This window comes from Hylobates moloch, unplaced genomic scaffold (assembly GCF_009828535.3).
Source record: "Hylobates moloch isolate HMO894 unplaced genomic scaffold, HMol_V3 SCAFFOLD_6, whole genome shotgun sequence".
NCBI lineage: Eukaryota > Metazoa > Chordata > Mammalia > Primates > Hylobatidae > Hylobates > Hylobates moloch.
In genome coordinates, this window is record NW_026652281.1 from 135,341,443 (window position 1) to 135,351,843 (window position 10,401).

General features: G+C 38.1%; 1 long non-coding RNA gene across 1 annotated transcript in view; it reads right to left on the minus strand.

Moving 5' to 3' along the window:
- Positions 1 to 10,401, minus strand: part of LOC131383815 (uncharacterized) — a 97,685-nt gene that overhangs the window by 15,488 nt on the left and 71,796 nt on the right. The window contains exon 5 of the long non-coding RNA XR_009214153.1: positions 5,340 to 5,542. This is a non-coding gene — a long non-coding RNA (uncharacterized LOC131383815). The remainder of the gene's footprint in view (positions 1 to 5,339; positions 5,543 to 10,401) is intronic.

Consider the following 10,401-nt stretch of genomic DNA (forward strand, 5'->3'; position numbering starts at 1 on the left):
CCTTTCTTAGTGAGGTTTGGGAAACTTTTGTGGACAATAGTCTCAAATTTGCTTGCCCCCCACCCCCCAACCCCTTTAGGGACATCAGTGAATCATAGATTTGCTCTCTTTACGTAATTCCATACTTCTTGGAGGTTTTGTTCGTTTTCTAAAATTCTTTTTTCTTTATTTTTGTCTGAATGAATTGATTTGAAGAATCCATCTCAGAGTCTTTGAGTTCTGAAATTCTTTCCTCAGCTTGGTCTAGTCTGCTGTTATTACTTCTGATTGTTTTATGAAATTCTTGCTGTTCATTTTTCAGCTCTATCATACAATATTTCATCTTTCAGCTCTTGAATTATTTTACTGGATTTCTTATATTCCTTCAATTGGGTTTCAACATTATCCTGGATCTCAGTGATCTTTATTGCCATCTGGATTCTGAATTCTATTTCTGTCATTTCACAGTCTGATTAAAAAACCATTGCTTGGGAGCTGGTGTAATCATTTGGAGGTAAGAACACACTCTGGCTTTTAGAGTGCCAAAGTTCCTGTGCTGGTTCTTTCTCATCTGTGTGGACTGATGTTCCTTTAATCTTTGAAATTGCTATTCTTTGGGTGGTGCTTTTTGCCTTTGTATTCTCTGATGCTCTGGAGGATTTGTCTGTAGTATAAGTTTGGTTTAGATGACTGGCTTTGTTTTTGGATGGTTTTAGAGGGCCAAATCTCATTTCAGTACTCCTGAGCTGTGTGTTGTAGCCCTGAAGGGCTTGGACCATGCCCATGGGTTTGTTTGGCTGCTCGAAGTTAAGTACCTGCTGCAATGAAGGGGCCAAGGTGTTTCCGGTCTGGTGGCAACAGCACTTCAATACAGGGGGCTGGGGTGGTGGGGGATTGCAGTGCCAGGAAAAGCACTTCATTAGGATGATGGCAGCAGGGTTCATGCTTGTGTGTGTGTACCTGTGGTGTTGGTGTGGTGGGATCTGTGTGCATATGCACTAGTGGAGGTGAGGTGATGACAATGAGGTCTGCAAACGTGCACATGCTGGCAAAAGCAATGTGGAGAGACTACATGCGAATGCGCATTGTGGGGGACCCATCTGCAAAAAGCTCTCTGATGGTTAAGTGGAATATGCCAGTGAAAGAGCTATGGTGGTTGCCACTGGGAAGTGCCCTAGTTGGGCATCTGAGGTTGCAAGTGGGTGCAGCCAGGCAGGAACCCTGGTTGGTGGTGGGTGGGGGGGGGGGTTGCTCAGATCATACTGGTCCCATCCCATGGCAAGATATCACTGTCCTGTCCACTTCTGACAGTCAACAAAGGCCAAAGCCACCTACAGGAATGTGACAAGCCTTGGGGGATGGGCATTCCTTGCTGGGTTCCACTCAGCCATTCCCATGTCATACCCTCTGGGCTCCTTCAAGGCTGGAGTCCTGCTCCTGCCAACTCTCTAAGCAGCACTTCCTGCCAGCTCAAATGTCCATGGGGATCATGAGGTGTCCTGCAGTTAGGATTCTGGAGGTTCATGGTGAAAGTGGGCCACTCATGCCTATTTAACTAATCTTTTCCCCAAGAGCTGTGCAGGGCCAGAAATGAGTCCTGGTGTTTGGCAGTCTTGTGCAGGGTTCCCAGCTTCCTCCTTCTTCAGCCCAGAGTATTTGTCCTCCCTTTGTCCATTCTCAATGCCTTCCTTCCGAAGATCTGCTCAGAGTGTGCCATTCTTCTTGATGGTGTGGTCTTTCAGTGGAAGAAACTCTTCCTGGCTGCACCTAGTCAGCCATCTTGGGTCCTCTCTTCATCTCAAAAGTTTTGGTAAGTTGTATTTTCATTTAATTTTGAATATTTAAAAATTTCTCTTGATATTTTGACTCATGGGTTATTTCGAAGAGTGTTTAATATCTAAATATTTTTGGATTTTCCAACTATCTTTCTGTTTTTAATTTCTGGTTTAATTCCACTGTGGTCTGAGAACATATTTTGCATGATTTCTATTATTTTAAATGTGTTGATATGTATTTTATGGCCATAATGTAGCCTATTTTGGTGAATGTTCCATGTGAGCTTGAGAAGAATGTGTATTCTGCTGTTCTTGGATGAAGTATTCTATAAGTGTCAATTAGATCCAGTTGATTGATGGTGCTGTTCAGTTTGACTATACCCTTACAGATTTTCTCCCTGCTGGATCTGTCAATTACTGAGAGGAGTTTTGAAGTTTCCAACTACAATAGTGGACTCATCTATTTTTCCTTGCAGTTCTATCACTTTTTGCTGCACATTTTTTTTTGATGTTTTGTTGTTAGGCACATACATGTTAAGAGTTACTGTTTCTTTTTAGAGAATCGACCCTTTTACCACTATGTAATGTCCCTCTTTATCTCTGATAATTCCTTTTCTCTGAAGTCTGTTTTGTCTGAAATTAATATAGCAACTCCTGCTTTATTTTGATTAGTGTTTGCATGTTATGTCTTTCTCCATCCCTTTACTTTTCATCTTTCTGTGTCTTTATGTTTAAAGTAAGTTTCTTATAGACAACATATAATTGAGTCTTGTTTTTTTAATCCATTTTGGCAGTCTCTATCTTTTAATTGGTGTATTTAGACCATTGACATTTAAAATACTTACTGATATAGTTGTATTGATATTGGTCCCATTTATAACTATTTTGTAGTCATTACCCTTAGTATTTATTTCTTTTTGGTCTTCCACTTTTTCTTCTGTCTTCACTGGCTTTAATTGAACATTTTAAATTTCATTTTCTCTCCTATCTTAGTATATCCTTTATACTTGTTTTAAAAATTATTTCATTGTTTTCCCTAGAGTTTGCAATATACGTAGATCATTAATTTAATTTCACTTTTATATGAACACTAAACCATGGGCACATATTCTCTGTGTATGTGTGTGTGTGTATGTATCTTTCAAGATTTTCTCTTTATGTTGACTTCCTACAATTTGAGTATAATATCTTTATGATGTATGTCATTATTTTTGGAAAATTCTCCTCCGTTATTACTTCACTATTACTTATTATTGCTTTTTTATTACCTATTATTTCTTCTGATCTTTTCTTGTTATTTTCCTTCTGGTATTCTCATTACAGATATGTAATCTTTTGTAACTGTTACACAGCTCTTGGATATTCTGCTTCTTTTTAAATTTTTTTCTCTTAGTTTTTCAGTTTGAGAAGTTTCTATTGGCATATCTTCAAGTTTACTGATTGGTTCCTCAACTATATCCAGTCTACACATAAGCCCATCAAAGGCATTATTCATTTCTGTTACAGTGGTTTTGAGTATTGTCTTAAAAAAATTCCCTCTTAAAGTTTCCATCTTTTTTTTTTTTTTTTTGAGATGGAATCTCACTCTCCCAGGCTGGAGTGCAGTGGTGCAATCTCAGCTCATTGCAACCTCCACCTCCCGGGTTCAAGTGGTTCTCGTGCCTCAGCCTCCGAGCAGCTGGGATTACAGGCATGGGCCACCATGCCCAGCTAATTTTTGTATTTTTAGTAGAGGTAGGGTTTCACCATGTTGGCCAGGCTGGTCTCGAACTCCTGACCTCAAGTGATCCACCCATCTCAGCCTCCCAAAGTGCTGGGATTACAAGTGTGAGCCACTGCACCCGGCTAAGTTTCCATCTTTTTGCTTTCATTACCCATCTCTTCTTGCATGTCATCTACTTTTTCTGTGAGAGTCCTTAGCTTACCAATCAGTTATTTTAAATTCCCAGTCTGATATTTCCCAATTCTCTGCTGTATCTGAGTCTGGTTCTGATACTGGGTTTGTTTCTTCAAGCTGTATTCTTTGCCTTTTAGCATGCCTTTAAATTTTTTTGGAAAATTAGACAGTATATTAGGTAAAAGGAACTGAGATAAACAATCCTTTAGTGTGAGATTTTATGTTGATCTGGCTAAAAGTTAGGCTGGGTTTACTGCTTGCAATGGCTAAAATTCCCTGTAGTGTCCTTGTTTTTGTCTCCCTGTGTATCTGTGAGTTTGCTGAGATACTCCTTCTTAAATAGAGTCTGAGCTTTGCAGTTGTTTCAGCTATACTCCCTCATTATTACACATGAGCCCTGCTGATGTGATGGTAAGGTTTGGGATGTGGGGAAGCATTTTATATACCTATGATTAGGTCTTAGTCTTTTAGTGGACCTATGCCCTTCTTCTGTAACATTCACGAATGCATCTTGGTTTTTTTTTTTTTTTCTTGGTTAGGTGAGTCAGGAAGGCTGGCAGAGGCTACAAGGTGTTTCTCACCTCTGAAGTTAGTTGGGCTCCCGTAAAATAGTTTCCATTGAGGATAGATCTTCACTAATCAGAATACAATGCTCTGGGTGTATTTCAAAATGGTTACTTTCCCCCTCCCTAAACTGACAGATCAGGGGTATTTCCCCTATTCCATCTTCACCCTGGTAACCTACTGGGGCTCTTGGAGGTAAAACTCATGAAAGTGTGGGGTCCCCCTAAGGCTGAGCACCAGGGATTTTTAATATCTCAAGCTAGTCCAAGCTGAGGCTGCAGCAATTAGTCAATTACCTTTTGAATGTTCCTACCAGGTTCCAGCTATAGCTGCTATCCTAAGTCTGATTCTCTGTATTCTCCTCTCTCTCCAGTTTTGGGTGACAGTTTGACAATTTGCCCTGTGACCTCAGATCTCTGATGTATCTCAGAAAAGTTGTTTATTTGCAGTTTGTTCAGCGTTTTTCCTCTTCTGGAGACCAGATGTCTCCTCCTTGTTTATTTATTTTATCTTATTTTTTATAGCTGAATAGTGTTCTATTATATGAGCGTACTGTAATCTGTTTAATCATTCTCTTATCATACACAATTAGAATGATTCAATTTTTTGCTATAATAATCCCCAATAAATTCCATTTTTTGCTATTATAAATAATACCCAAATGTAGTGCACTGTATTTGTGAGCCAGTGTATTGGCAGAATAAATTCCAAGAACTGCAATCACTTGGTCAAAAAGTAGTTATAATTTTTATGGACATTGCAAAAGTACCCTTGATATGGAATTGTACTAGCTGGCCCTCTTACTAACAATATATGAGAGGGTATATTTTCTCAAAGGCTCAGCAAAAGTGTATATTAACAAACATTTGGATTTTTGTGATTGTGTAACAGTGATGGATACTACCTCATTTTAATTTTAATTTGTAGTTATCTCATGATGTTAGGCTTGTATTCCATTTTATGTTGCTGCATCAAAATTACCACAAACTTAGAGATTTAAAACAACAGACATTTATTATCTCTCAGTTTCTGTGGCTCTAGATTCCAGGCATAGCTTAACTGGGTTTTCTGTAAGGCTGCAATCAATGTGTCAGTGAGGACTGAATTGTTATCTAGAGACTCACCTGGAGAAGAGTCCATTTCCAATGTCACTCAGGTTTTTGGCAGAAATATATTTTTTGCAGTTGTAGGACTGAGCTCCGGCTTCCTTTTGGCTCTTGGCTATCAGCTGGTGGCCACTTCTGAGGCTGCCCTCAGTTCCATACTACATGGGCCTTCCAACAGGCTGTCTTATTTATTCTGCAATGTAGAAAGTCTCTGCAGAAACCTACATAATGAGAGAAAATATTTGGAAACTACACATCTGATAGAGGTCTAATATCCAGAATCTATAGGAAACTTAAATCGAGCAAAAAACAAACAACTCCATTAAAAAGTGGGCAAAGGAAATGAACAGACACCTTGTAAAAGAAGACATACATGCAGCCAACAAGCATATTAAAAAAAATGCTCAACATCACTAATCATTAGGGAAATGCAAACCAAACCTATAGTGAGACACCATCTCATACTAGTCAGAATGGCTCTTATTAAAATGTCAAAAAGATAGCAGATGCTGGTACAGTTGTGGAGAAAAGGGAATGCTTATACACTGCTGGTGGGAATGTAAATTAGTTCAGCCCCTATGGAAAGCAGTTTGACAATTTCTCAAAGAATTCAGAGCAGAATTACCATTCAATGCAGCAATCCCTTTATTGGGTGTATACCGAAAGGAATATAAAGTGTTTTACCACAAAGACACTGGTATTCGTATGTTCGTTGCAACACTATTCACAATACCAAAGACATGGAATCAACCTAAATGCTCATCAATGGTAGACTGAACAAAGAAAATATGGCACATATGCACCATGGAATACTACCCAGCCATTAAAAGAACAAGATCATGTCCTTTGTAGCAACATGGATGCAGCTGGAGGCCATTATCTTAAGTGAACTAACACAGGAATAGAAAGCCAAATACCACATGTTCTCACTTGTGAGAGCCTAAACATTAAGTACATATGGATACAAAGAAGGGAATAGGGGACACTGGGGCCTACTTGAGGATGGAGGGGGAGGGTGAGGATAAAAAAACTACATATTGGGTCCTATACTTATTACTTGGGTGGCAAAATAATACGTACATCAAGCTCCTGTGACATGCAATTTACTAAATAACAAACCTGCACATGTACCCCTCAACCTAAAATACAAGTTAAAAAAAAAAAAGTATCTGCAGAGTCTACGAATAAGATGGAGTCTCTTGTAATGGTGTATGGAAGTGACATCCCATCATCTGTGCCATATTCTGTTAGTTAAAGCAAGTCACAGGTTCCACCCACACTCAAGGGGTGGGAACTTCACAGGAGTATAAACATCAGGAGGGGATCTGCCATTGTCTGTTGGCTGCAGGTTGAAAATCTTTTTTGAAAAATGTTTTTATGTTCTTGAGAGCCATGTTTGTTTCCTTTTATGTAAACTCTGTTCATATCACTTTTCCATTTCTATATTGAGCTATCAGCCTTTAGCATATCCATTTCTAGGAGCTCTTTATATATTAAGGCAATAAGCCTATGACTGTGGTTTGAATTTCAATATTTATTCCCAATTTGATACTTCTAAAAGTTTGGTTTTTTCCCACACAGAAGGAATTTTTTAAAAGTGTATCTAGCAAATTTTGCATTTATGACTTCTGGATTTGAGTAGTAGTTAGAAAGCCCTTCTTTCTTCTAGGTTTATAAATGAATTTTCCATGTTTTTTCTAGTACTTAAATGAATTACTGGTTCTTTTTAAATTAATTTTAAGTCCGTTTGGAACTTCCCTTGCTGTATGGTGTAAACTATTGTTCCAGCTTTATTTTTTTTCAAGATTTCTATGCTCAGAGTTATTTAAACTCCATTTATAGAATAATCTAGCTTTTCTCCAACTTATTTGAATTGCTTTCTTTATTATTCACTAATTCTCATATGTATTTGGGCACCTTCTATGGAGTTTTTATACTAATTCATTGGTCTTTCTGTTTATTCTAGTGGCTGTATTATTCTTTTTTGAAATATAAAGTGTTTATATTTTAATGTAATAAGGGTACACTGCTCTCATTGTTCTTTAAAGAGATCCCCCCACCCATACAAAGTTCTCCTAGCAATTATTTCTCTTTATTTATTTTCATAGGATGATTAGAGTGAGAATATCTATCTGTAACCAACCACACAAAAAAACTTGTATTTTTATTGGGATCATATTACATTTATAAATGAATTTAAGAAGAATAGTAATCTTTATGTTGTTGAATATTTCTATTCATTAATATTATAAATACAGTTTTAATTTATTCTAGCAATATTTTGTACCATTCAGTTCCGTTTTAAAGTTTTCTTGTTTGGTGTCCAATATTTGTAATTAATTTCATACAAGTATTTTATCTGTGTTGTGCTTATGTGAATAAGTTCTTTTTTCCATCATGTCTTTTAATTGGTCATTGTATTTGTTCATATGTTTATACATATAGGCTATCGATTTCTGTTACTGAGTTGTGTTACTTTACTCAAGTATTTTATTTTTATTTTTTTGTAGCCATTTTAGTTAATTCTCTTAGGTTTTCTAGGTACATAAATGTAATCTGCAAAAAGTGATAGGTTTACCTTAGTTCTAATTTTCATACGTTTATTTTCTTTCTCTTTTCTAATTATGTTGCCCAGCATTTCTAATAATATGTTAAGGATAGTGTGATGATAGTGCATGTTGGTCTTGATTTTTACTTTAAATCCGTGGTGTTGGGGGGCATTTGGGAATGCATGAGGTATATTTTGTTTCTATAATAATTGGGGAAATTTCCTCCTGGAATTTAGTGGATGAGTGACCCATGAGTCTAATGCCAATAGAACACTTGTTGCACAAAATGAGTCTAGTATTTTTCCAATGACCATTGGCTCAAGATAAAATATAGTTTATTCCTATTTTATTAAATGTTTTTGTGAAGAATGATTGAATTCTGTCAAATGCCTTTTTAGCACTTATGGGGATAATTATAATATTTTAATGCTTATATCTCTATTAGTGTGATAGGTCATATTATGATATGATTAATAGATATCATAATATTGAAAATCTCTTGAATTCTTAGAATAAACCCCACTTGTTCAACTGCATTTTTTTAAATATGATGTTAGATTATGTATGTTAATGTTTATTTAAAATGCTGGGATCAATACTCATGAGTGAGATTGACCTATCATTTTCTTACTTGTTTGTGTGGGCATGTGTGCTTGTGTGTCTGTGTGTCTGTAGGTGCACATGCTCAATTTTTGTTAGGCTTTAGTTTCATTTTAGGTAGAATTGAAATTATTTGCTTTTTAAGATTTGAAAGAATTCCCTCATGAAATCATCTGGACATGTGGTTTGGGAAATCATCTGGACATGTGGTTTGGGGCGGGATGGAGGTAGTGGTTATAGCCAAACAACTTCCTCTATGTCTTATTTGGAAATCATACTGCTTACATTTTTCTATCCTTTCTGAGGTCTGTTTTGATAAAATATGTTGTTAAGGAATATTATCCAGTTCATCAGTGCTTTCAAACTTATTGACATTGATTTATGCAAAATTATTTCTTACATTGAAGTTATTTCCCTTTTATGATTTTTATTTTTAATATTTGTGTCTTCTTTTTCTTCATTAGGTTAGGGAGTTTATCTTTTATTTTATTTTTTAAAATAGTGATCTTTTCAAAGGTCAAAAGAATATTTATACTCTTCAAGGGAGAAAGAAATATTAAACATATACATGTATCTGTTCATTTGGGCAAAATAAATACAGAAGGTATAAACTAGAAACTAATTAGACTGCTTATCAACGTGGATGGATGGTAACAAGGTGAAAAGAATGAGGGCATGAAAATGGGGCATAAGGATAAGTGGGGAGCAATACTTCTTCAAGTATACATTTTTATATAGCGTTAACTCTTAGAACCATGATAATTTTTCACATATTAAAAAAATAGTTAAAATCCATCAAGATGGAGGTGGGATCCAAACTACAATATAAAAATACAAATGAACTCTAACTGTATTACAAATGAATAGCTTAATCACACTAAAAGGAATGGAGAAAAAAGTTAACTTTGGAAATAGTTTGAATTTCATATGAAAATTCATAATATTGGTGGAGCCAAGATGGCCGAATAGGAACAGCTCCGGTCTACAGCTCCCAGCCTGAGCGACACAGGAGACGGGTGATTTCTGCATTTCTGTTTGAGGTAGCAGTTTCATCTCACTAGGGAGTGCCAAAGAGTGGGTGCAGGACAGTCGGTGAAGCATACTGTGCATGAGCCGAAGCAGGGTGAGGCATTGCCTCACTCAGGAAGCGCAAGGGGTCAGGGAGTTCCCTTTCCTAGTCAACGAAAGAGGTAACAGATGGCACCTGGAATATTGGGTCAGTCCCACCCTAATACTGCACTTTTCCAACGGGCCTGGAAAACGGCACACTAGGAGATTGTGTCCTGCACCTGGCTTGGAGGGTCCTATGCCCACGGAGTCTCGCTGATTGCTAGCACAGCAGTCTGAGATCAAGCTGCAAGGTGGCAGCCAGGCTGGGGGAGGGGTGCCCGCCATTGCCCAGTCTTGCTTAGGTAAACAAAGCAGCCAGGAAGCTCGAACTGGGTGGAGCCCACCACAGCTCAAAGAGGCCTGCCTGCCTCTGTAGGCTCCACCTCTGGGGGCAGGGCACAGACAAACAAAAAGTCAGCAGGAACCTCCACAGACTTAAATGTCCCTGTCTGACTGACAGCTTTGAAGAGAGTAGTGGCTCTCCCAGCACGCAGCTGGAGATCTGAGAACGGACAGACTGCCTCCTAAAGTGGGTCCCTCACCCCTGAGCAGCCTAACTGGGAGGCACCCCCCCAGTAGGGACAGACTGACACCTCACTTGGCCGGGTACTCCTCTGAGACAAAACTTCCAGAGGAACTATCAGACAGCTGAATTTGTGGTCTCACGAAAATCCGCTGTTCTGCAGCCACCGCTGCTGACACCCAGCCAAACAGGGTCTGGAGTGGACCTCTAGTAAACCCCAACAGACCTGCAGCTGAGGGTCCTGTCTGGTAGAAGGAAAACTAACAAACAGAAAGGACATCCACACCAAAAACCCATC